The following is a 24,750-nucleotide window of genomic DNA, read 5'->3' as shown; positions in this document are numbered from 1 at the left end:
TATTCAGGAAAGAGGTTCACATTTTGAGCCCCTCATGACACACCAGGCAGATAAAATATTGAATATAGAAAAAAAAGGAGCAAGAGTAAAGATATTTTTAGTAATAAACAACATTTTAATTTAGAAAAGTCTCAGGCAAGCACTGGAATTTATTTGCTCCTAATATTATGGCATGCACACTGGATTTAATGTATAATCAGTGCTAATCCATTCCAAGCCCTGCAATATCAGCAACATTTAAGGCAAACCACAACTGAAATTACACAAGTAATGAATACAGCCCAGCAGGAGAGTTTAGAAAGGTCCTCTAAATATCATTCAAGACAACAGTGAGATTACAAGAGATTTTATGATCTCCAAAGTCTTACTTCATTTCTGTCTTGTTATCCTTGTATTCAGGCCTAACTGAGATCTTTGCAGCTGGGTACAGTATCTGTTCCCTTTCTCTAGTATGGACATCTTGTTAAATGTGTCAGCACATCTGCTCTAATTCTTAAAATCTTGACCATAAAATTCTTTAATCCTGCCTACAATCCACACCTTGCATGGCTGCAGAAGCCTAACACCATTGGTCAACTGGAAAGGAAAACATACACAGTTCCAAAGGACTTTTTGACCTTTTTTTTTTTTACTCCTGCTTCTTCACTTATTTTCTATAAACAGATATACACGTATGCTTTTAAGATCTGAGGATTTGCATATGGCTTAGTATGTTTAATTCCTTGTAATTTAATTGATGTTTTTATAGAAAACTACAATTTCTCCCTTTTATACAAAAACTTGTCAAGAAGGTCCACTGAATTTCAGAATAAGTAGCAACAGCTGTTAAGTTACACAGAAATCTGAATATACAGACTCCCTCAGCATCTCCTCCCAAAGCATTGTACAGTGCAGGTTGAGTGTATTTTAATCTTGCACTGGTACAGACCTGCTTGCTTCTCTGAAAGGCCACAAAATGCCACTGAAGTTAAAATGGATGAGTTAACCTTTTGAGAAGTACTCAGAGTTCCAAAATTATTCTGACCTTTGACTGCACAATCCTTTAACTTTGCAAGCTATTCATTTCATGCCCATTTGTATTTTTTTAATTATTATTATATGATTGGAAACATTTATTTGCCCATCTATCACTACAACATGTAGCAAATTGCTGAAATGAAGTATTTTGGTACCAATAATAAGGCATTCCCCTGGGCATACAGCAGGCAAAAACACTGGGAGGGGGAGGAGAAGTTGAAAGAGAATTGGTATGAATTATTTTTACAATTGTTTAATAAAGCTGTTTTAACAGATTGATGAGTAAAAAAAAATGCTTCAACAAGGAGCAAAGAAGGAAAGACGCATCCGCACAGTACTGGAGCTTTCACTGCACCTGTGAAAGGAGGCAAAAGGTCTGCAGCCTGTAGGGCAAGGCAGAACAGTGATGTCCACCTTAGTTTTGTTTGCAATAAAAAGAAGCTTGCCTTTCCTTAGCAGTAAAAGTCATGCAACAACAGCTTATCCCCAAACTCCTTCCAGATATGGTGACTGATAAGGTTTATGTGTAATGTGTCTCCCCCCAGCATAGCTACTGAATCCAATCAGCAGCCTACTAGCTGAAGCACTGGCAACAGTGCATTTTGATCAGCAAAGTGACTTTACAACCCTACTGATCTCTTGGGCACTTGCACATGTCCAGAATGGTTTTGCTATGTGCCCTGAGTGTAGAGGATTGTAATGTCATTCATTTCAGAGAGAAAATGGCCAGTCCAGAAGGCTGAGGAATCAGAACACAGCTCTGTCCAAACCCTGTGTATCAAACATACTTAGAACAGAATTAGAACAGAACAGGAAACAGTCTGATGCCCTGTTAGCCAGCAAGATAGAAAAGTGCCAAAAAAGAATGAAAGTTAGACAGTTTAAGCAAAGTAAGTCCAAAAAACTATAAGCCAACTTTTAGATATTGAGCAACCCTGCAACAGCAATACACTAACACTGAAGGCAAGAATAAAACCAGTTTTAGAACACAATGAATTCATGTAACTTTATTTAACAAATTACAGTATTCAAAATACTCCTGTTGGTCAACAACTTTTAACTGTTTTATAAGGAATCACAATATTCTATCCTTTCAGCTTACTGAAAGATAATATTGGAGCCTGACTTTCCTTTAAGTTATTTTGCTTTTACCATAGTATTTACTGACACTGTAACAACTCTCATTTATCTAATGTGCTAGAGGTAGGCATTACCAGAGACACCTGGGAGCTGACAGTAACTATTATTCCAAGACTGACGATTCTTTCAGCACAAATAACTGTGACAAGTCAGTCTTGCACTTCAACTGTGTAGAGATTCTAATGAGTGAAGAAGCAATGAAACTTCTCAGTTGACTAGAAACTGGCCAACTTATACGGGGGAAAAAGAAAACCCTAGAAACAAGGATTTTTAATGGAAGGGGAAAAGCCATCACTGAAGTTTCTAAAGAGGTGAGGAAAATGATGTGTTAACAGGTTTAAACCACAGAGGAAATAAATATAGAAATAGGAAGGAAGAAAACTAGACTGCTACATTCCCAGTAGAAATGTTTTAAATTAAAGCAGAGAGATGCAACAGTGAGATCTTAGAATTCTAACTTTTGAAATCACATCTGCTTTGCAAAACTGTTTGCAGGGGATCCTGCTTACTTGATTGAGAATTAAAGGCTAGATGGGTACTGAGACAATCCCTTCTCTGGCTGTTCTTATAGTTTGAACACAAGGAATCCGATGCAGCCACTTGTGAACATGAAGAACAAGACAGGAAAGTGACTGTTAGAATAAAAAGATGTTCCATAAAATATGTTATTAAGCTATCAGATCAGATTAATTATATAAGGATGAAGACATAGCATTAAATTCCCCTATCTTATTTATCCCATTGTTGCCTCAGCTAGCTAGCTATTTTATGCTTTTCAAGGAGAAACTACAACCCTGGAAATACCCATAGCCCATTTCTGGACAACTGCTAGGGGAAAAAAAAGAAGCAGCCTTGTCAGGGGTGTGCACTGATGAAAACAAGAACCACAGCTTGTTTCTACTATACGTAGGAGTAAACAACAGGACATGGGACTACAGCATGCCACATCCGCATTGCCCCATACAGTGCATCAAAGCATGCAAAGATAAATAATGCTAATTTTTTTTAATGAGAACTTGCCAATTTTAAAAATCTAATTATGTGCAAAACAGTGATTTCAGTGGAATGACTACAGAATTCAAACATTAGGATGTCCAGTGGAAGCTAAGACAATGGGCCTCTCAGAAGCAAGCATGCCTGCATTTCTATCAGCACACTCATCCAATTACCTGGTAAATTGCTGAGGACTAAAATACAGAGACTAGCAGTTTGAAACATACAGGTGTTGCATTTTTGTCTCTTCACACATTTTATCAAGTGTTATGCTAAATTTAGTCTCTGAGTATCATACATGAAGTGTAGTATTTACAAAAAGTATATATTCTTTCAGTTTCTCAGATTGTTCGTCAGCCTAGATTTGAGTTAGGCATCTGGAAACCCCTTTCTGAAACTCAGATTGTCATAAATCCCTACAGTTTCATTGGGTGTAATGGTTAATTGTCAGTGCCAGTCTCGGGAGTGTAATTAGGGATTATGATCTTCCACAATATATTACTCCCGGTCTAAAATGATCCTTACTATTATCCACAAATCATTTACTCTGAAGCAAGGACAACTTGTTTCAAAGCAAGAATGGAAACAATTGCCTAACTGCCAAGATCAGTACCAGAAACTGAAGCTGTTAACTCAGATTTTTCTCATAAACCTCCAGCATGTATATTTAACTTTACATCTCATGTTTTTCTGATGATTGAGAAGAAAAGATGTAAAGTTCAACCACCTTCTCTCTGTCCAGTGCAGGAATGTTATGGTTCCACAGAGCAAAGAAAAGGTGAGCATTCAGGAATTATCAGATAAGTGAAAGCTTGTAATGTATCCCAGACATCAGGTTCTGTTACCCAGAGCGGCAGAGCTTTTTACTGCAGCACAGAATGAGATAAAAGAGGTGATTCCTTCTCATGATCACTAATACTGCAATGGTTCCAGGAATTAGTTAAAAATACCTTAAATTGAAGCTCTTTATTTCCTGGACATACATATTTAAAAGCAAAGAGTTTACAGCTTCCTGTATGTATATTCTATGCATACTGAAAAACCTGATACTGAAATAAGCTTTACACATGCTATATTTTCATGCATAAGCTTTATTGTTAGAAGAAAGGAATTGTAATCATTTTGAGTGCAACAGATGAAAAATAACTGAGTGATTTTTCAGGAATAGAAGTCATCTATCTTTCTAATAACATTTGCACTTCCTATTAAACACCAAATTCAGCCAGCCCTAACCTAACATCCCCAGCATAACAGCAGGAAGAAAATATGATATTAACTCAAGTGAAGTTTTTATTCCTTCCTTAAACAGCATAGAGATATGAAACTGTAAGCACTAGACACTGAACATGTTCATCTAGAAATCAAAAGTATTTGTACCTTAAAAATGGGAAGATGCACAAATAGAAAGCATGTACGAAGAAACCTTTCAGAAAAAGCCTTTGGGAGGGGGGAATGGAATAAGTGTTTCTGTGAGCTGTGGAAAAAGTAGTTTTTGGGGACATGGTAAACTGTCATCTGTCACTCTCTAAACATGTTATATACACGTCTGCTTAATAATGAACGCATTTCATTTTCCATAGTGTCCAAACTGGCATCTGAAAGTAATACAGTCATTTGTAAAAGCAGCATATGGTCTTGCGTTACGTGGGAAGGAATATCCCCTTAAAACTGCATTTTCATTTTATTGGATATAAAACTGAGAAAACCCCTAGAATCCACCAGCTGTTGAGGAATACAGACAAATTTATAGACTCCTGCGCAAATTAAATATTCTGCAAGTTTCCAAAGGAGTGCTGTTTTACTATTTGTTCATTTATGTAAAGCTCCTATTCCTGGGTCATTCATTCCACTAAGACATTTTGGAAATAGCTTCTACCGATAAACAGCATCAGGGAAAACCTAGCATTTTTAGTTATTTATGTAAAGTGGTTTTCAGAGTGTCATTTTTTTTTTACCTGGCACCCTAATGCTACTTAAGATATTGGAAAACTTATGATGAGATAGATGCAATTTCTGCCTCAGTGAGCTTACGTTGAGTACACACAACTCAAATAATGGAATTCTTTTACAATTCTGCTTAAAAGTGTGTTTTGTGTAATAAATGCTAACATGCATCTTCCTAATTGCCAGAATTATTTCACTCAAAAACTTAATAAACAATGAGAAATCGTTACAGCACAGATGTATACTCATTGCATTTATAGATAAATGAGTAAAAGCCCAGAAGGCCTGAAGCAATTTTGTCCTTATAAGACAAAAGTTTTGATTTCCCTGCATTTGTGTCCAGTCATAAAATATCGCTATGTTTACTCTGCAGCATGTAAGTAGGTTACAACCACCATTTTAAGGATCACTGTTACCTGGATGGTAACTCAGCAGCAGCACTTACTGGCATGAAAGTCCAACTGTGTTTGAAGAAAACAGCATGAGCCAGATGATCATAATGTCAATTCACACCAAAACATGCAACTGTGTAGCTACTATTACCAGGAGTTAGTATGTCAATGTTGTACCCAAAGGATAAGCACAGAGGGCATGCCCGTACAGCTCACTGCTGTGACTAGCCAGACTGACCCACCTACATACCTGGGGTCTAACCTAGGAGCCAGCAAACATTTCGTAATGTATTTGCATTAAGATACATTAATAATCCAGCACAGTCAACTGGGCATTGAATGCAAGGAAGCACATTCACTCCAATTCTAAGATAAACGCCTTTATATATGGTTGCGTTTAGAGGAGCAATATGGTGCTTTGGATTTTGATTTATTACTATTTACTGCTCTTATGAATTGTACCCACGTTTTGATTTCAGAACTTGTCATATCAAGATAACACAAAGCCAGTGAAAAGAAATCACATACCTACTTTGAGTCATTTCAAAGTCAGCATATGATCACTCAACAGCAAATTTGTGGAAGCGATTAATAATTTACTTGCCATTCATAATTTAGTTGACAATTTTTGTCTTTTTTACTTACTAATGAAATGCCTCTGAGTGGATCACAATTTTCTCATATTTATTATTCATTGCAACAATTTGCAGAATAATTTCTGCAAACAGTTCCTGTTTTGTAGCTCACTCTTTATGAATGTTGATTATTCAAAATTCAGTCTCTGAAACTAATTACCAGAACCATATATTAGATTTTGTTCAGTATTTGCCTGAACATTGTTCTTATAAACCAGCATGTGTTCTCTAAACACCTCTCCTCAAGTATGAACTTAAATTGTATTCTTCTGTGAGCGCTCTCTCTAAATTTTATTTGCTAGAATGTTCATAAAAAGCAAACACCATGGAGCAATTGAATTTTAAAATCTGTACAAACATTGGAGGGTGTATCTTCTTCAGAACCAAGTAACTCTACTTGTAAGAGACAGCACAGGCTGCTTTTGAGTTGGATTACTCAAATGACCAAAGTACCCCAGTAACTAAAGAGGAAGACTCCCTTCCCCTCCTCAGAGTCAAAACATGGAACACTGTGGCATCAAAGGGAAATGTCTCTTCATTGGCATATTTCTCATAAACCAGTTATTCCAAGCATTGCTTAAAGCAGCACAGCAGCCATCTAAGTGCTACGTTACTGAAAGCCAAAATTGCCAAGGCTTTACTGGAAGGGAAAAGGGAAAAAGAAAATATACACAAGTGTACACTTCACACACCTCTTATAGCACCGGGAAACTCACATAACTGACTGTCAAGTATTTGCAGCACAGATTACCACCTCCTTACTGATAGAGATTCCCTTCACATGTCAAGAGCTTAAAGCATTTTTGCTTTGTTTTTTCTGACTCTATGCCATTTCAGATTTTTGAAACTTAGAATTTATTTACTCATTTTGGTAACCTGTACTATTCAGCATTTCTTGAGACTAAGGTTTAGCAGCTGAGACTCTAAAGAAAAGTCCAACTATTCTGAGATATATAATAAATCTGACAGCCTTAGCATTGTTGAAAGGCACTAGCATTGCAGAAGGCCTTTACAAATTTGAGAGGTGAAATGTTAGTCCAGCTTCACACAGCTACCCAGCAACTCTCATCAAGCCACAAAATAACATTAAGAATTTGAACCAAAGTAAGAGTAAAATGACACACAAACTCAAATGCCCCTCAGCAGAGAGATGAATTTCACACTCACCATTAGTGGTTAGTAATTGCAGTTAAACGCAGAAACTATTAATATCAGCAGTGATTTCACTGAGCTTACAGTGCTTTCTAGAACTGATCTGCTGGGCTGTAATGAAATTGTCTACAATTCGACTCCTCAGGAAAATGGCACAACTGCAAAACAGTTTGTAAACATTTTGCTCTTTCCACTAGTGAGTAATGAAACAACCCAGACTTATCTTTACTTTAGGATCTCACATTTTACACATGGAATTTCTACTCATTATGTTAGCAGTGCACTTATGTCTTTGTGCTGGTGCAGGTTTTGTTTGCAAAATAGAAATTGCACAATGGGAAAAAAAGCTTTAGAATGAAGCAGCATTTTGAGAACAAGACTGATTCTGAAGAGTAAAAAAAAAACAGCAAATAGGATAAACCTTAATCAAAAAAATTACAGAGGTGGTGAGGGGGTTGGTTGGTTTTTTTTTCTAGCTTCTCAAAAGGTTTTTTCTCTACATCTGAAAGTTTCAGGCCTAATATAAGCACTAAGGAAAGGGGCAATAGCAACATAAGATGCTTTTTGTCAGCTAAGCGTTTTTACAAATACTTTGTTACCAAATGCTGTAATTCATTTACAAATTGTACATACTCTGTAGCTCTTGCCTCTCTCCAGTTTATTGTCCCCAATAATTTGGATAATTGTTCTAGAATCACCACTTCCTACAAGTCTCCTAAAGGTTAATATTTATTTCTAGCTGGAAATCTATTCACTGGTTACATTTCAGATTACCTCATTAGATGCGTACTGCAGATGTTTCTCCTTCCAGGTCAGAAGCTGAGATTAAGATTTTCACTCATATGACACAGTGTTCTGGTGTGGATGAATACACAGACAGCAGCAGATACAGCACTCCCATAGAGAATTGTAATAGGTTGCATGTCAGAGGGCCAGTCACAGTTAAGAAACTGTATGCTGCCAGCTGTGTTATAAACTATTCCAAATATTAGTTCTTGCACTTTCTGGAAATTCAGTATTTTTACTGCATCATCAAGGAAGCCAATTTGTCTCATGTGAGTGATTTTTAGCTCTACCTTAATGTTACTTCTCAAGTTGTAGCAAGGTACCAAAGCTAGAACTGACCACAGTGAAGTACCTCTAGATTCTGCCTTCATCAGTTTTAGCATTCCTGCCACATATTTTAAGACAGTGTGATGCTATTAAGCACTGTAACAGATTTCTGAGCAGTATTTGAAAAGGCAAATCATATTATGTGAAGCCAAGAAAATTTCTTTTAAGTAACATGTAACTAAGCTTTAAACTAAAAAAAATTAAAAAAAAAAGACGTCCAAAACAATATAGTTGTTTGATTAAAAACAAATAAACAAACAACCAACAACAGGATTTCCATCTCTTTGAGAGATAAGTTATATTCTACCAGCTCCTGATGGCCTACTAGCTTAGATTCCTTCAGGTCCATTTGCTAATACTTCAAGTCAACTGGAAGTGGAGATATTTTAACACTGACCCCGCGATTCTTTTCTTTGTTCCCACTTACAGATCCCTTTACAAATGTAGGCATTAGCTATGAATACTGACACATCTTTGAAAGAAATTCTATATATCCAGTGAACTGAACATGCCTGAAGTGTGTTTTCCTCAGTGCTGCCAGGATAGGTTCATCAGGTCAATCTAAGCTTGTCAGTAGTCCTTCAGAAATCTCTTACAAACCTGCAGTGATGCTGCCTTAGAGAAGTAGATAAGTGACACTGATTATAGAATTTTACTGCACTTCTAATTGCTGGCAAAAAGATGCTCAGGATTCATACACATACTTCAGTGGAAGAAGGAGGAATTACATGCTATTTATTATTAAGAACCTCAAAGGCAAGTTGCAATCTTAGAAGACAGAACTCCTTTTTCCTACATTTTCAGAATACAGGAAGAAGTTAGCAACTAGTTAGACATTTTCAATTTTGCAGTCTTCTTTCCTCAGCATTAAAGCAGACTTCAATGAATTTGACAAAACTTAGTATCTAACTAGCTGACACTGTTGCAGATCTATAATCATGTCACATTGCAACACTGTATTGCCTAAATTATTTTTTTTTTTTCCTTTTCACAGTCCACTGAGTAAGTAGAAACACTGCTGATGAAGGATTATTCCCACATAAATATTTCTTATTAAAATATCACCCAAAGTCTATATCTGAATAAGATATTTTACATTTGCTGAAAGAAATTCAGTATTAATTTAGAACCTTCTTACTGGCAGCTGCTCAGCAGGACAATAGCTCTTCATTAGATCTGATTCTCAAGGCAGTCTCATGAAGGTTGCTGCTGAGGAAAAAGCCATTAAGGTTTTCCCTCCTTTTCATCTCCAGTTATGGACAAATCCAAATGTGCATCAAGGGTTCCTTTTTATTTATTTAACATATATATTTATTAGGAAACTATCATGGTTTCCGATGCATGGAAGCCAATATTCAGCTCCATACACAGTTCTTTGGTCATTATCTGCCAGTGTACATGGATGAACTGATCAAGACACTTCATCTTGTGGTGTGACAGCTGTGCATGGCCATCAGGAATGTGACTTGTCTTTCATGTTGCTATCACCACTGCTGAAGCAGCCTGCCTACCACATCAGGAGTTCACATTCACTGTTTGGTCTCCATAAATATTCAGCAAGAGTCAGTAAATGTCAGTGGGTACTATTTTGTTCATATGGAGGAATTCAATGACAAACCTTTGTTTTATATGCACTTCCACATCAGACTGCTCCACTACTGCCGTTTATCACACAGCAAAAAAACTATTCTCTGAAAGGTTCAACCTCTGCTGTCATACCACCAACAACTACATCTGATGCCATGGGCAATAAAATCATAGAATGGCCTGGGTTGAAAAGGATCATAATGATCATCTAGTTTCAACACCCCTGTTACGTGCAGGGTTGCCAACCACTAGACCAGGCTGCCCAAAGCCTTGAATGCCTCCAGGGATGGGGCATCCACAACCTCCTTGGGCAACCTGTTCCAGTGCTTCACCACCCTGTGTGAAAAACTTCCTCCTAATATCTAACCTAAGTGTCCCCCATCTTAGTTTAAAACCATTCCCCCTTCTCCTATCACTATCAACACTCATAAACAGTCATTCAGAGCAGCCCTCATTAAACTCAGGGAGCACGTAAAGTTGGAAAACGGTAGAAGTTTTGATTAATTGGAAGAAAACTTTAGTAAAATAGCTGCTTAAAGGTGCAGTTTGGTAAGATTTTCTGATGTATTCCCTATACTACTGTCTCCATTTAGCTGTTTCAATTCTGTCATTTAAGAAAAAAAATTAAAAGAGAACTATGTACTCTGCCTAAAACTTCATCTTTTTTTCTATTCATTGATCTCTAATGATATTTAATCTTGTATGCATTCTATATACTCACTGTACATTCTTGCCCCACCAGTGGCATAGAGATGAATGAGTCTAACCTAAAAGATGATGAAGGCCATATGAGGTACAAATGAACAAAGTAAATTAGCTGCTTAGAATCCCCCCCACCACCACCACCCTTTTTTTTCCCCTTTAAAAAACATAATTCAGAAGTCTTTCCGTCCATCCTCTGTGTCCAGCCATCAATAATGAAAAGTTTTAAGGAGATTTGGCTCAATTCACCAGAACTTTCTGTTTGTGACCATGGTCCATGACTCCCTGAGGTACTGTGGCATATAATGAAGTAGATGTAGAAAGCAGCCTCATTCTTGACACTTGGAACATTTTCAAAGATAAATTAGATATACACCATGTTGCTTTCTAAAAAAGAAAGCACACACAGGAACAGTTTTCTCACTTATACCTCATGGGTCAGATTTCTCTTCACTTGGATCACAACTGACCACAAAGCCATGTGGTCCCTGTACAAGTGCATAAAGAATTCTTCATTCACTTTTTGACACTCTTAATTAATGTCATATTGTAGGTATATTGTTTTATGTCTCTAAACATTTATGTCCTTAATTCACTGTTTGGCTGGAAAAAAAAACCAAACACCAGCATTCTGCCGGTAAACTGCTTCAGTGCCCGATCTCCAGCCTCTCCAACTCTGTATATAAACGCTAAGCAAGATAGCGCAGTTGTGCTGTCATAAACACGTATCCTGTTTAAGTGGATTTGGATTAGACAAAATGTTAATCCTGACCTGAGCTGACAGCATTTACAACTAGCCATACAGGTAGACAGTATTTAGGACATTAATTAGGTGTCATAATGCAAGGCTTAACTCATAATTCCACAATCAATGGACTTCAGTGAAAAGCTGACTTAAGTTCCTGGCTTTCCTTTCTGCTACAACTACTTGTGAAGTTCTGCTCCAAACCACATCACAGATTGGGGTTAAAAGTTAAAAATATTTTCACTAACATAGTAGGTTTATGCCATAATGATACAGCTTAACCAAAACAGCTGGGCAGGACCAGTGGTCAGGAATGGCTAAACCATCCTCAGCATTAAAGTCACTGTATGCTGCCTTTCATCACTAGAGCATGCTTGTTTACCTTACCATCTTGTACATACGCTTCAGAAATGGCTTTCATTTCCAAACTTGCAAAAGTAGGCTTCACAGTTACTTTCCAGAACCGATCTAATCACAATCCCCACCATTTGTCCCAGAAGTCTATGCAGGTAGTCATCTCATAAACCTTCTAATATAATGGTATTAAAGACAGTTGAAACTCTGCCCTTAAAAGAACAGTACAAAAGAAGTCAATTTATTCAGGAATTCCTAGCTTCTATCAGAAAACCACTCTCTCAGTAGAGGAGTATTTCTTAAAGACTATAAGATGAAAGTACCATCAGAGAAGAGTTCTGTAAAGTGTTATTAGGTCAATCCAATGAATGTCACTTTGAACCTCCATTGCAGACAAAGTTTTAAAAATAAAAGGTCTGAACTGCAACTGAGTATGCTCATGTAACTCTGATGCACGTGCATTTTGCATGTGACAGAACAAAAAACATCAATGGAAATCTCAAGCTCTAGAGCAAAGATTGTGAGATAGATCTAAATATTACTTAAACAAGGCTTCTTTTAAGAGGGTAAGAGGGGAAATGAAATAATTCAACGTCTTGCTAACTCCTACTTGTCTGTGAAATATTAAGCACCAGCATTTTTCCCAGCAGTTAAAAAAAAAATCTAAGCACTTCAGTGCACAGGAAAGATGACATTATGAAGATGAAAACCAGCTGTATAGAGAGTGACCTTGATAGTCATAAAATCATTTTCCTTTGTTTTAGAAAAGTAAATGAAGCAAAGGCCTTACACCAGAGAGCAGAAAACAGAATTTTACTCCTAGCTCTGTCACTGATTCCTGCATGAACACAGGCAAACTACTTCAGTCAAAACTTCCACAAGTGGCCACTGTGTATTCTGGGCATTGAGCCTGAGAAACAAAGGATTAGGTTTGCAGAAGTTTTAAGAATTCATAGCTCCTATTGCAAAGAACTGACTTCATAGATTTTAAAAACCTCTAGCTCGGACAAACATTCAAGATGAGGTACTTGAAAAATAAAGTTACAATCATTTCACAGTAGGCACACAAACTATTCTGTACTATGAGGATATACTGCAGTGCTATAGCACCGTGTTGCAGAACTGAGATAATGATATCCAGTCATTTCACAATAGCATTATAAAATGGATACATCAAAGTTTGTGAACTCTGAGATATTGTAGTTTCAGTGGAGCCCATCACTCTTATGAGGAAATCAATAGCATCACATTCAGAGAAAGATCTCCATGTTGCAGCACAAATAGAATGAATCACAACTTTAAATGACATATTGGAAAACTGCCCATTAAATGAGTACTATCCATCTTATGACCTGATTAATTCCCAGGCAGGGAATGAGCTGTAGAAGAATAGTGTGCACTCACATAATTAAGGACTGTGTCATAATGCAAACTCACATTTCAGCCCAAATACTTTCTTTGGCTAAGCTCTTAGCAACAGAATGAAGACTCTCATAATGAGAAATTCTGGGAAGCTTAAATATAGTCTTGTCATATCCAGCATGTTCATATTCACACAGTCCCCATGAAACTAATGAAACAATTGGCAAACTAATACAGGAACAACTGAAACAGCATTCCAGGGTTAGAAGATCAGATCTGTCAAAAGGTTTTCTTTTATGTTGTAAGACCTTTAAGACAAATGTTCTTTAAAAGGAGTGAGTTTCTTGGTTATTTTTATGTAAGACAAGAATTAAGAGTGTGACAAAATCATATTTGCATAGGATCTGTTCATGGATTGAGTCTACTTGTAATCACCCAGGTTATGATCTCAAAGTTGGTGCCATTTAATTAGTATTTAAGTGCATGTACCATAGCTACATTTAATTACAATCCCAGATTCCCATCTATTTTCTGACAGATGATTGCTACTATTTGGAATTCAAACAGCTTCCAAAATCTAGGAAGTAGAAAACCTAACATGAATAACAATCAGCAATACAACATGCTGTGTCACAAAACAAGCCCATAATAAACGCTAGATTGCAAAAGAAAAAAAAATAGTCAAAAAATCATTACAAAAGTAATGAATTAGGAAAAAAAGGCTCTAAAAGGTTCTCCCTCTCCAGTGGTTTTCTCTTCTCTTGCATTCTGATCTTACAATTGAGTCCTATACAACAAGCTTGTGTGGTGGCACCCATGAGACCCTGATATCACAGATAAAGCTAAGGAATCAGAACCTCCAAACAGAGGTTTCTCAGGACAGCTCTAAGCACTGCACCCATACTGGCATCATATATTATTGACTACTGTACATCATTCTGCTCATTGTCAGGTTTTGTGATTATATAACATGATTATGTAGTGTTACTAGCTCCACTGGCAAAACTGGAAAATATTACAGTTTTAGTTGATATAAAAAAAGACAGTGATTTTTGTGATTAAAAGTAATGTTGCAGTTGAGTTATTCTGACAGCCAATTTCATACACATATATTGTTTTTCCATGTTTTGATGATTTCTCTCCAGTTCCTCCAAATGCTTTTCTCCACACACAGACTAGTGGAAAAAGTTAAATTACTATGAATAATAATGCACAGTCCAACCTACTCGATTTCTTCACATTTAAATTCATACTGTATGTTAAATTTCATAAATAGCTTTAAGAGATATTTTCTTAAGTGAAATAATAGTAATTTGAACCACGTTGTGATAAAGATTACTAAAGTGAAATGCCAAGATCCCCAGAGATTATGCTGATATATTAGATAGTGCTCCTGTATTCTGTATTCACAGAAATATCCTCAAAAGCAACACCCTTAGTTGTCCAACTGCCCCAAGAGATCTTCCCCATCTGTTCTACTGCACTGTTCGGAACATATATTGAAATTTATGAGCTAGCTACTAGCAAAAAGAACACATAGACACCGAGTTCTTTTCATTTTCTCAGCAGAAAAAGTGCCTTTGGCTTCTCTCCTTTATCATGCTGATGATTTTCATGAAGTGCATGTGGGATCTTTAGGAAATCCATCAATTGACTGAATTTACCAGCCAAAAATCATGGTTAAATACTCTTTCAAAAAAAATCAAGCAACTAAAAGTTAAAAGAAGACAGTCAACACAACAGCTTAAGACTCATTTATTTGAAAGGATGCATTAAAGCTGAAGGCTGCTGATAAGCATAATCATTGAGAAGGAATTTGAGTAAAAACTCTGGGACTGCCTCTGTAAGCAACAACTGTAATCATGGCAGAGTGAGACAGAGGTACAGGCTACCAAGTGGGAAGGAATGGTTTGGTATAGAAGGATGTTATATTTTCAAAGTTCTTAAAATGTATTATAAACAATCATAAGGCACAGAAATAAACTCATTGGCAAGGGCTCTTCTATCAGCCAGTGTCAGCTAGTTTTAAAAGCACCAGCTGATAACCTGGGGTAGTTTCAAAAACAAGTTTAAAAAGGTAAGTGAAAAACACACATGGGTATCAAGAGCTGTATACAGAAAGCATATATTCCAGACAGATTTCATCTTTTAATGGAATTGAAGTTATTCCTGAATCTATGAAATAGTTATAATGGCAGAAAGTAGGAAGGTTAAATAAAGATAGACAACAGTTTAGCTCATGGATTTGAACAACCAAAAGCAAAGTTGTTAACATGCAACACTAATACTACAACCACAGCACAGCTCGGTAATACAAAAACCTTGATTTAGCTTATGGACACAAAGGCCTTTTATTTTCACCTATCTAAACAGCTTCTTTTACAGACAGGATTACGCTCCTGTGCATTAGAAGTGAATACATGATTAGATTGAGCTGTTTTACTTACAGCATTTGCCTAATCAGTACTGCTTTCATATTTTTTCACATTAGTCATCTACTGACTATCTTGTTACTTTATAACATGAAAATCTGTGAGAACTGCAGTTCATTGCAATCCCTACTTCACTGCATTGATTCTTTGGACAGACCATAACTACAGTATACAGCAGCACTATAACAGCTGTAAGAGAAAATCCTGAAGAATTTCAGAGTCCCATCCAGCCTGACCTTGAATGCCTCCAGGGACTGGGCTTCCACCATCTCTCTGTGCAACCTACTCCAGTATCTCACTAATCTTATTGCAAAAAAAAAAAATCATCCTTATGTCCAATCTAAATCTTCCCTCCCTTTGTTTGAAATCATTTCCCCTTATCCTGTCACAACAGACGCTACTAAAGAGTCTGTCCCCTTCTTTCTTACAATCTTTCTTTAGATACTGAAAAGCCACTCTCTGGTGACCCCAGAGCCTTCTCTTCTCCAGGTTGAAAAGCCCAAGCTCTCCCAGCCTGTCCTCATAGGGAAGGTATTCCATCTCTTGGGTCATTTTCATGGCCCTCCTCTGGAGGTTCTCTAACAGGCCCACATCTCTCCTGTCCTGTGGACTCCATGCCTAGATGCAGTACTCCAGGTGAGGTCTCACCAGTCCTAAAGCAATGAGTGGGATCCACATATATGCCAGATAGAGGGGCAGCTACTTGTCAGGGCTAAGGCCAGTCTTCAATCCTAGTAAACCAGTTATGGCCACACAGACTGGCTGTAGTTGAATCTTGAAGGAACCGTTAACACAAATGTCTAGCTGAGTTTTGCTAACACAGGACAATTTACATGCACAATCATAATATGAACACTTGAAATATATTACTACAGACACTATGGTAGTGAGCAAACTGGTAAGATCATTGAATGCTTTGAGTTGCCAGGGAACTCATAGCCCATTCTTGCTTTCTGCTTTAACCTCACATTCATTTCAGAGCCAGATTTTATTCTGAGATCCACAAGTTTCTCAACATATGCAGTTATATTACTTGAAGTAAGAAGTACTTTACATTTGAAAGCATGTGGCTGCAGACAGCTTATTTTAGATGCCACAGCAGAAAAGATGTCTGTTTGCAATGCCTGTGTCAAGCCATCAGCACAGAAGTAGACACAGCGGAGAGAGTAATGGTGTATTATTCCTCATCCACAGCAGAGAATGTGTCAATTGCCAGAAAAGGTGAAGAGGGATGTGGGAAAACACAGAAAAGCAGTAGAGAGATAGAAGTTTAATAGCAAGCGTAACAGTAAAGAAGAGCATGAAATACATTTCATACAGGTGAAAGATGTCAGTTTATTGCTTATTTATAGACCTGCACAGTTGTGTATAGTGCTTCGTCATATACAAATTGAATCAGAATTGGTACAGGGAGAATATTAAAATGAACAAGAGCAGGGAAAAAAGGGAAACTCCTTTATCCTCTGGTCACTGCAATAAGCATACAAAGAATCCTACTGAAGAAATATTAATTATCCTGCTAATAAGGCCTGGATTGGGGGGGGGGGGGGAAGGGGGGGAAGATGTCACTGTACAACATAGGGTGCTCTGTCAAGAATTACCAATAAGCAGATAAAATTCTAGTTTAAAAAAGTGTGAAAGACTACAGAATATAAGAGAATTCACATCAAACTTAAGCACATGTGAAGATATGAGCTCACACCATTTTCCCATATTCTGACTCAAACACACAAGCACGTGATGTCAACACATATCAACTTCTTAAGAGAAACGAAGCAAGTTCCATGCACATAAATCAACCAGATTAACTTCTGCAAAGTTAATTATAGCACTATTACTTGTTTACCTTTTTTCCCTGTAAAAAGCACACAAGGTTTGCATACAGATAAGAGAGCTATTTGTTGTACTGTATCTGTAAGTTTCCACACACATGGGATAATTCACTATAGCAATGCTTTGAAGTTAATCAACCTCCACCACTCATTAGAGATAAAAATACCACATTTCCACCTTTTATATGAAACAATTTTCAGTTGTGTAAACAACGTGCAGATTATATTCCTTGTACTAGTGCTACAAGAACAATAACAGTGATTTCTTCTCATAAGTTTGAGATGTATCATATTAGTATGAACTCTGAGTCATCAAAAACTATCCAGATACTTCATTTTTCTTTATTTCTAAAAATCAAGACTTCCTTTCTCATAACACTAAGAAAAGCATTTTTTTTTTTTTTAATCCCCAGAATTGGGGTATAGCAACAGTTTATTGCTTAGTACTTGATAGGATCATAGGTGTTGCTTACAACTGTAAATAATTTTGAGTTTTGATAGTCTTTGATTCAGTTTCACAAAACACAAAAACGCTTTTTGAGATGGGATACATGAGAGAATACAAACTTCCTGGAAAATAGAGAACTTGAGAATATTTCTAATCTGAACCTTTTCAACAGAGAAGAAGAAAATGTATTTTTATAAATGATGAGGATTGATTTTTACCTATGCTTTTTTTTTCTTCTCTTTTTTTGCCTTTTAATGAAAGTGCTATGGCAGAACTCACGTCCTAGTTGAACATGGAACAAGCAGCAAGCTAGATTAGATACTCAATACAAATCTCATGCAATAATGATGAAATAAGCGTAAAATGACTAACCAAAGCAGGCACTTTGAGAAACAAAGTTTCTTCTAAATACAGTATGCGCAGGCAATAGAGAGAAAATGGAAATACATTAAAAAAACTGTAGAATAGACTGGCCCGGAGTTTAAATATGAATGTAAAATATTATGATAAGCCTCTGTTTAAAATATAATCAACCTTTGTCACTGCATTCTGAAACAGACAAAAATATAGTGAGAGGTGGAGGAACAGAGCCTGGAATGGAATTTCTTATAGCACTCAGTGAGCACAAGGAGCCCAGTTCTGAGCCTTCCGCTGATGACAAGAAGTTCTGCCGAATTCAAAGCAAGCAAAGAATAACTTAGAATTGTGAGCTACAGGACTGGACCTCAGTCAATGCTTTTTTTTTTTTTTTGAAAAAAAAAAATAGAGTTTCATTCTAATAAGGGTGGCATGAACTTTGTGATGAGCTGCTATTTAACAAAGAAATCAAAAGTCTACTGCTGCTGTTGACTAAAGAAACAACCACTTAATCTCAGTTATCTTACTGACAAGTTACAGTGATCATATAATGCTATAATGCAACAGAAAGTACAACAATAACAGCAGAGCAGTAAAGCCCTTAGCTGTAGCAAACACAGACAAACCCAAATGCAGCAGCTGCAGATACAAAAAACAAAGACAAAAAGCTTGCTTACCTTTAGAAGGCCACAAGCAAGCAGGGAACTCCAGCAAAGTAGCCTTACCTCCATGGCCAACCTTTAAATGAGGTCTGGGAAGGGGTGGATCCTGGCTCCACCCCTTCCAGTCACTCAGAGGCACTGCATGCACCTGAGCTCCCCTGGGTTGGTCCTGCCTTCCCACCAGGTGCTCAATCACTGGTTCAAGCCATGACTTGGCATTTCCGGCACAGATCATTACAAAAGAAATAGACATTTATAGTTAATTTGTAATCCTTGTGTTTTCATACACACAGACACACACAGAATATTCTAAAGAAGATTTGATTCCTACATTTATTTTTTCCTAATGCTGAGGCCATTATCTATCAGAAGCATTTTGCAAAAGGTTTAAACTTTAAAATCAGGTAAAGCCTCTTCAGCTTTGCAAAGATAAACATTTGCATTAAAAAGAGATGCAATTCAAGATTTTCTAGCAGTAAAATTTCTCCTGAAATAACTGACATCTCCAAATGAAAATACCATAAGGACGAGCAATGCTTGAGATTAAGTTCTAAATTTATGGAAACAGATAAAGCAAATGAGAACCACAAAGCATTTTGTTCTAAAAATGGAAATGTACAAGCATGTTCAGTGATTTATTGTTCTTAATCAACAGCTTATCATTCTTTAGTTTGAAGTACAGTGAGAATTACAATGGCCATAACTGATTTTGGTTTGCTTAAAAATATAGGTAGCAAATCTTACTGAACTGCTCTGGCCTGATTAAATGTCTGGCAGAAGCTGAACGCATGAAATGCCTGTCATCATATGCAAGGGCATGCAATGACGTGTGATCCTACACTTTTCCTTTTGGATGGAGGCAAGGGAATAGCACAAATGTGTGTGAAAGATAGCTGACATGAAACAAATCATTCACCAGACATCATCATCTTCAGAGATAAGTTCTTTATCAAGCTGAATGCCTGGGGGTAATAAAAGAGGACTGAGGGAAATTAACGTGCCTTGAACATGATCTTCATCATTCTAATAAGTTCTTTAGTTACACATACCCCTCCTACTGCTAAGTAGGTGGCTATATCATGAGTTATTCTGCAGAACATTATCACAAAATCTGATTACTTACAAAATGGCTTCTGCTTAATCCCTTCTTATCTGTGCAAGTACCCAACCTTTTGTAATTTCTAAGCAAATTCAAGAAGTATCCAAGGGAAAACAGTATAATTTATTTTACTGGTAAAAAGGCTGCCACTAGTCAGAAGGAAGTATTATCAGAAATTCAGAATTGAGTACTTTTTAAATGATCTCATTAACAGGTGATCCTGTACTAACCATATAAAGACAACAAGCTTATTTGATTCCTTTCTCTCACTGGAAATTAATACTCAAATGTTAGAGGTAAATATTTCCAAGAATGTCACCAGTCTCACCATCCTATTTACTTTTCACTGTTCTGAAAATCATTTTGGATTCTGCCACCTTTTTTTTGTCTTACCCCCTTCTCTCCCCACCCTAAAACCTCCCCAGAATTGACATTTCATAACTTATTAATCACGGCATTTTTGTATGCATTTTTAAATATTTTTTTTATTATTTTTTTTAATGGCATATTCACCAGTGCAGAAGAAAATCTATAAACATCCATTTTCTATAGATGCAATAACATGAGTTCATTGGTAGGAGAACTAAAGCCACATCTATACTGCTTCTCTGGACTATGCAAGAGACAGACATCAACTCCTAGTGCAGCTGGTATGGAGCAGCTCATATCCACAGTGTTCAGGCCTATCTAGCAGCAGTAAATGTGCTATGTTCTTCCTGCACATATATATGGATCAAATGCGGTTGTATTTCTTATGCCATTTTAACGTTTTTTGATTCTACTACTTTTTGTTGTTGTTGTTATCCCATTCCCTCAAGTTTTATTTCCAATAATCTTTGTTTTGTTAACTTTTAAGTTCTCTCACACATTCATTCACTCTCCTACTCTCCTCTTTATTACGAACCTTGCTATATATAGTTTTCTATGTTTGAATGTTTATGTTCTACTATATGACCCTAGCCATCTCCTTTAGCTTGTCTCTGCATTCACTTAGCACTTGCCAACTGATATAAACTGGTTTTAGTCATGGCTTGAAAATGTTGAAACCTGCCTCAGGCATTAACAATTCCACCCCCCTCCCCCCACCCCCCCCCCCCCCCAAAAAAAAAAAAGTACCATTTCAATAAGTAAATGCCAGGTGAAAAAGTTCTTGCCTGGGGACTTTCCATTTTATTTTTTCAAAAGATTTTGGAATAAGTAACTAAGAAGAGAAGATGAGAATCTCAAAGACATGAGCAGAAGTGGCATTAACAATCACCAGTAAAACTGAGCATTGTGTTTTTAATCTACTACTTAGCAGTGAGTTAGTAAAGTTGAGCCCAACTTTCTTACTTAGCGTCAATTTAAGCTTTGAAATTAAGCAAAGATCTATTCAGAACAATTCAGTAGCACTTTTCTACAAGAACAGACACGAGGTGAAAAGAAGATATTATTTATGTACCACTATTCATCTGGGATAGAAAGGACAATAACTCAAAAAAAGAAATCATATCACCTACAATATCTAATATTCCGTAATTACTTTCTCCAACAAAAAGTATTAGGGATTTCTGATTGTGGCAGCAGCATGGCTCCAGAAGGAAGGATGGCTGCAGAACACACAGCACCCTTTCTGCAGCCAGCCACACCTGGGCAAGGGCACACAAAGTTGAGGTGGGGACTCTGAACTCCATGAAACTCTGAAACTCATCCTGGCATATTCTTTTACCAAGTATATAAATTATTCTATTGCCTTCATAATCTGCTCTATCATTTGTAGCTGTTACACTACTCTTACTGTTGAGAAGTAACTATTTTGAAAGTTATTTTCATTATCCAAAATAATACTTACAGCTTAAGCTTAATATTCTATGTTTATAAACAAAATAGAGACTGCTGTTTGGTTGATCTTTGTGCCCGAACTAACACACTGGAATAATTCATACATATTGCATATATATGGAGAATGTATCTGTTTTAACTTGCAGCTCATTTGTAAACGATCAGCCGGCTGACAAAAATACAAAAATAAACAATTCCTTGGCAAGAGTAATTTCCTAAAGAGGAAGGTTGCTGGATACTCGGCTCCTGACAGATGCTCCAAAAGCAGTGAATATACTGAGCATTTTTTCCCATTTGTAATTGTACAGAAGATGGTGACCTTTCTTTTGACAAGCATGTCCCAAAGCTGTTTCACAATGATCTCATATTACATTAATGATTTAATGTGTATGGACTCTCAGAGCAGAACAGTGGAACCAAATATACAGGGAGGATAGCTCAAGAAAGCATTTAAACTAGTGTGCCATTATTTGTTTTGGGTAGAAATAAGATCAAGCACTTGAGTTTTGACCACTTTATAGAGATTTGATCTTTATTGTAGCTCAGACAAGTTTTAGCACTTGGGAAACAGTATTTAGTGCATAATAGCTGAGGACTGCCAGGAGACTTTAACAAAGCCCTCTTTTCTGCACTAGATACACAGCCTTTCTCTCTCCACATCAGGGCAAGAAGCCCAAATTTAGTGATTGTTGAGAACCTTGTACGAGATTGCACTCCTTTCTAAAAGCATTCCCCTGTGGAAATAGAAGTGATCAAACAGTTTGAGAAAGGGCAGTGTAAGTCCGGGCTGAATACAAATCAAATATATAAACCAAGCTGCACATCACTTACACTTACTGCTGATAAATACTGACAGCAGTACATATGGCCTTTTCCCTTCCCTTGGTCATCTTCAAAATAATTACACTACAGTTCTGGACTAGTATGATGATGCTCTTCACAAAACACTCTAGCAGGTCTCAGTAGGCTGAAGGGTTGTATATTAGGGCCATTACTGATAGGAAGGATTTAAGAGAATGTTCATCTGTTGTAAGTTTGTTTTCAAAAGAATTGCAGGAGTAAACACTAAATTCCAGTCCAAATTTAATTTCCAAAGAAATTCTATGCTTTCAAAATGATTAAGCTATTATTCCTCTCCATCTCTAAACTATGAAAAAAAGAGAAAGAATTCATCACTTTTGACCCCAGTTAAGATTTTTAATTATCTCTTTCAGATAGATGATTTAAGAAAGCCATATAGTTTATCTCCTATCTGCTTAAAATACGGTAGCTACGCTTGAATTGCCTTTATGCAAGAAAACCTTCCGATAAAAATTTTTACAAGCATGAGAATAATTATGTTCTCTGACTATATTTCTTCATGTCTCAAACATTATGAATACAAGGGTGATTTCTACTTGCGTTCTACCATTTTGAAAGTGTACTAATTGTAAGACATTCTGAAACAAATGCAAATTGCCTGGATGGTCACCATCCAACTTCTAATGGACTGATGCTCATATAAAAATCCAACAGTATCAGCAACAAGCTGGCAGTTACTGGTAGAATGAGAGGTGTTGAGAAATGATTTGGCTCACAGCTAAACTTCCTATTTAACCACAGGGAAGATCAAATTAAGTCAAGGTCAAGTATGGGACAGAGCAGCTGTGCCACGTAGCAGATAAGGACTGCTGGTATATATATAGTAGATCTGTTTCAATTTTCTAATTGTGAAATCTACAGCTGCTGCAGGAAGAAAAGGGGTCTCCTTGACTCTTAGCCTTTCACTTCTTCTCCAGGTTCAGTTCCATTCCAGGATACCCAAAGCCCTCATAACATAGCAGCAGCCCCCTTGCATTTGCAAACTCACTTCAGCAGCCTGTCTCTGGTTTATGAGAAACACCTCATAGCTTTTCAGTATGGCAGAATAACCAATTAATCTTTCCCCTATTGAATAAGAAAGATGTTAATATCTCCCTGACAGGAAAAAAAAAAGGGACTGGAGTAGGCAGTAAGAATCTTGTCTACAGAAAATTTTACTCTTCCATGTAAACCATCTGGAACTCTACTGATCACTACAAAAACACATGCTTTCAAAATTGAGTGGTTTGGGGCTCTGTCGTGCTTTGGCTTCGTAATCCATAATTTTCCTATTTCAGTAAATGAAAATAAATCAATTTATTGCAGTTAATGCACAGGTACCAAAAAAGGTGGCTGTAATTTTTTGGTATCCATCTGTCCTCCTCTTACTCCATCTGTTTCCTTCACTCACTGCACAGGAATCCTGCTTCATGAAATGGAGCCTAACACATACATGCAGTGCAGTGTAAGTTACCTAGTTACTCAGCTGAAGGATGTTTTCAGGATAAATCATTGTCCTTGTACTCTGTAGAAGGCAACAGGCATCGATTTTGTTGTTAATATGTCTGAGCAATTCTTCTTTCAACCAAATATATAACTGTCAGTAAATTTCCTCTAATTTCAGATTGTGCACTTCAGAATAATACCATAAAGGCTCATCACTTTAATCAGTTATTGATTACACCGTGGGGACTTTCTACAGATTCCACTCAATGCTGCTTTTAAAATGGTAAGTACCTATATAACTGTATGATGTTATAAGCTGTTTCAGATTTTTATAGCTAGTACAACATTACAAATGCACAATACTAAATTATTTTATCAGATAGTATAGCTTTTATTAAACTGTGTTGACTGACTTTGTTTATTCTTCAATTAAGTTTAACCATTCTTTGGCCTGATGATAATCAAAGATTTTTATTTGTCTCTTTACACTAAATATAAGTGTTTTAAAGAAAAAGAAAACAAACGAAAGTCCCCCTATTGCAATCCAAGATGGAAGATATAACATAAAGGCTAATTTCAGGGGCAGTTTTGCACAGCGTATTTCACCAACACAAAAGTCACTGGTAAAACCATCTTTGGTTTTACCATCATTCCTACTGAATACTGTAAACAAAAGA

The 24,750-nt window shown here is 36.8% G+C and overlaps 1 protein-coding gene and 1 long non-coding RNA gene across 11 annotated transcripts in view; one reads left to right on the top strand and one right to left on the bottom strand.

Moving 5' to 3' along the window:
* B3GALT1 (beta-1,3-galactosyltransferase 1) overlaps window positions 1-24,750 on the top strand; it is a 182,855-nt gene that overhangs the window by 104,530 nt on the left and 53,575 nt on the right. For all 10 annotated transcript variants that reach the window (XR_006939909.1, XM_040704199.2, XM_040704204.2 and 7 more), the window contains exon 3: window positions 24,252-24,356. The gene's annotated coding sequence lies outside the window, so the exon portion shown is untranslated. The remainder of the gene's footprint in view (window positions 1-24,251; window positions 24,357-24,750) is intronic.
* LOC121111325 overlaps window positions 1-24,750 on the bottom strand; it is a 76,538-nt gene that overhangs the window by 31,257 nt on the left and 20,531 nt on the right. The gene's annotated exons all lie outside the window — the stretch shown is intronic.

The sequence above is a fragment of the Gallus gallus genome, chromosome 7, assembly GCF_016699485.2.
Source record: "Gallus gallus isolate bGalGal1 chromosome 7, bGalGal1.mat.broiler.GRCg7b, whole genome shotgun sequence".
NCBI classification, from domain to species: Eukaryota; Metazoa; Chordata; class Aves; order Galliformes; family Phasianidae; genus Gallus; species Gallus gallus.
The sequence above is the reverse complement of the archived record's forward strand: the minus strand, read 5'-3'. Positions and strand labels throughout refer to the sequence as shown.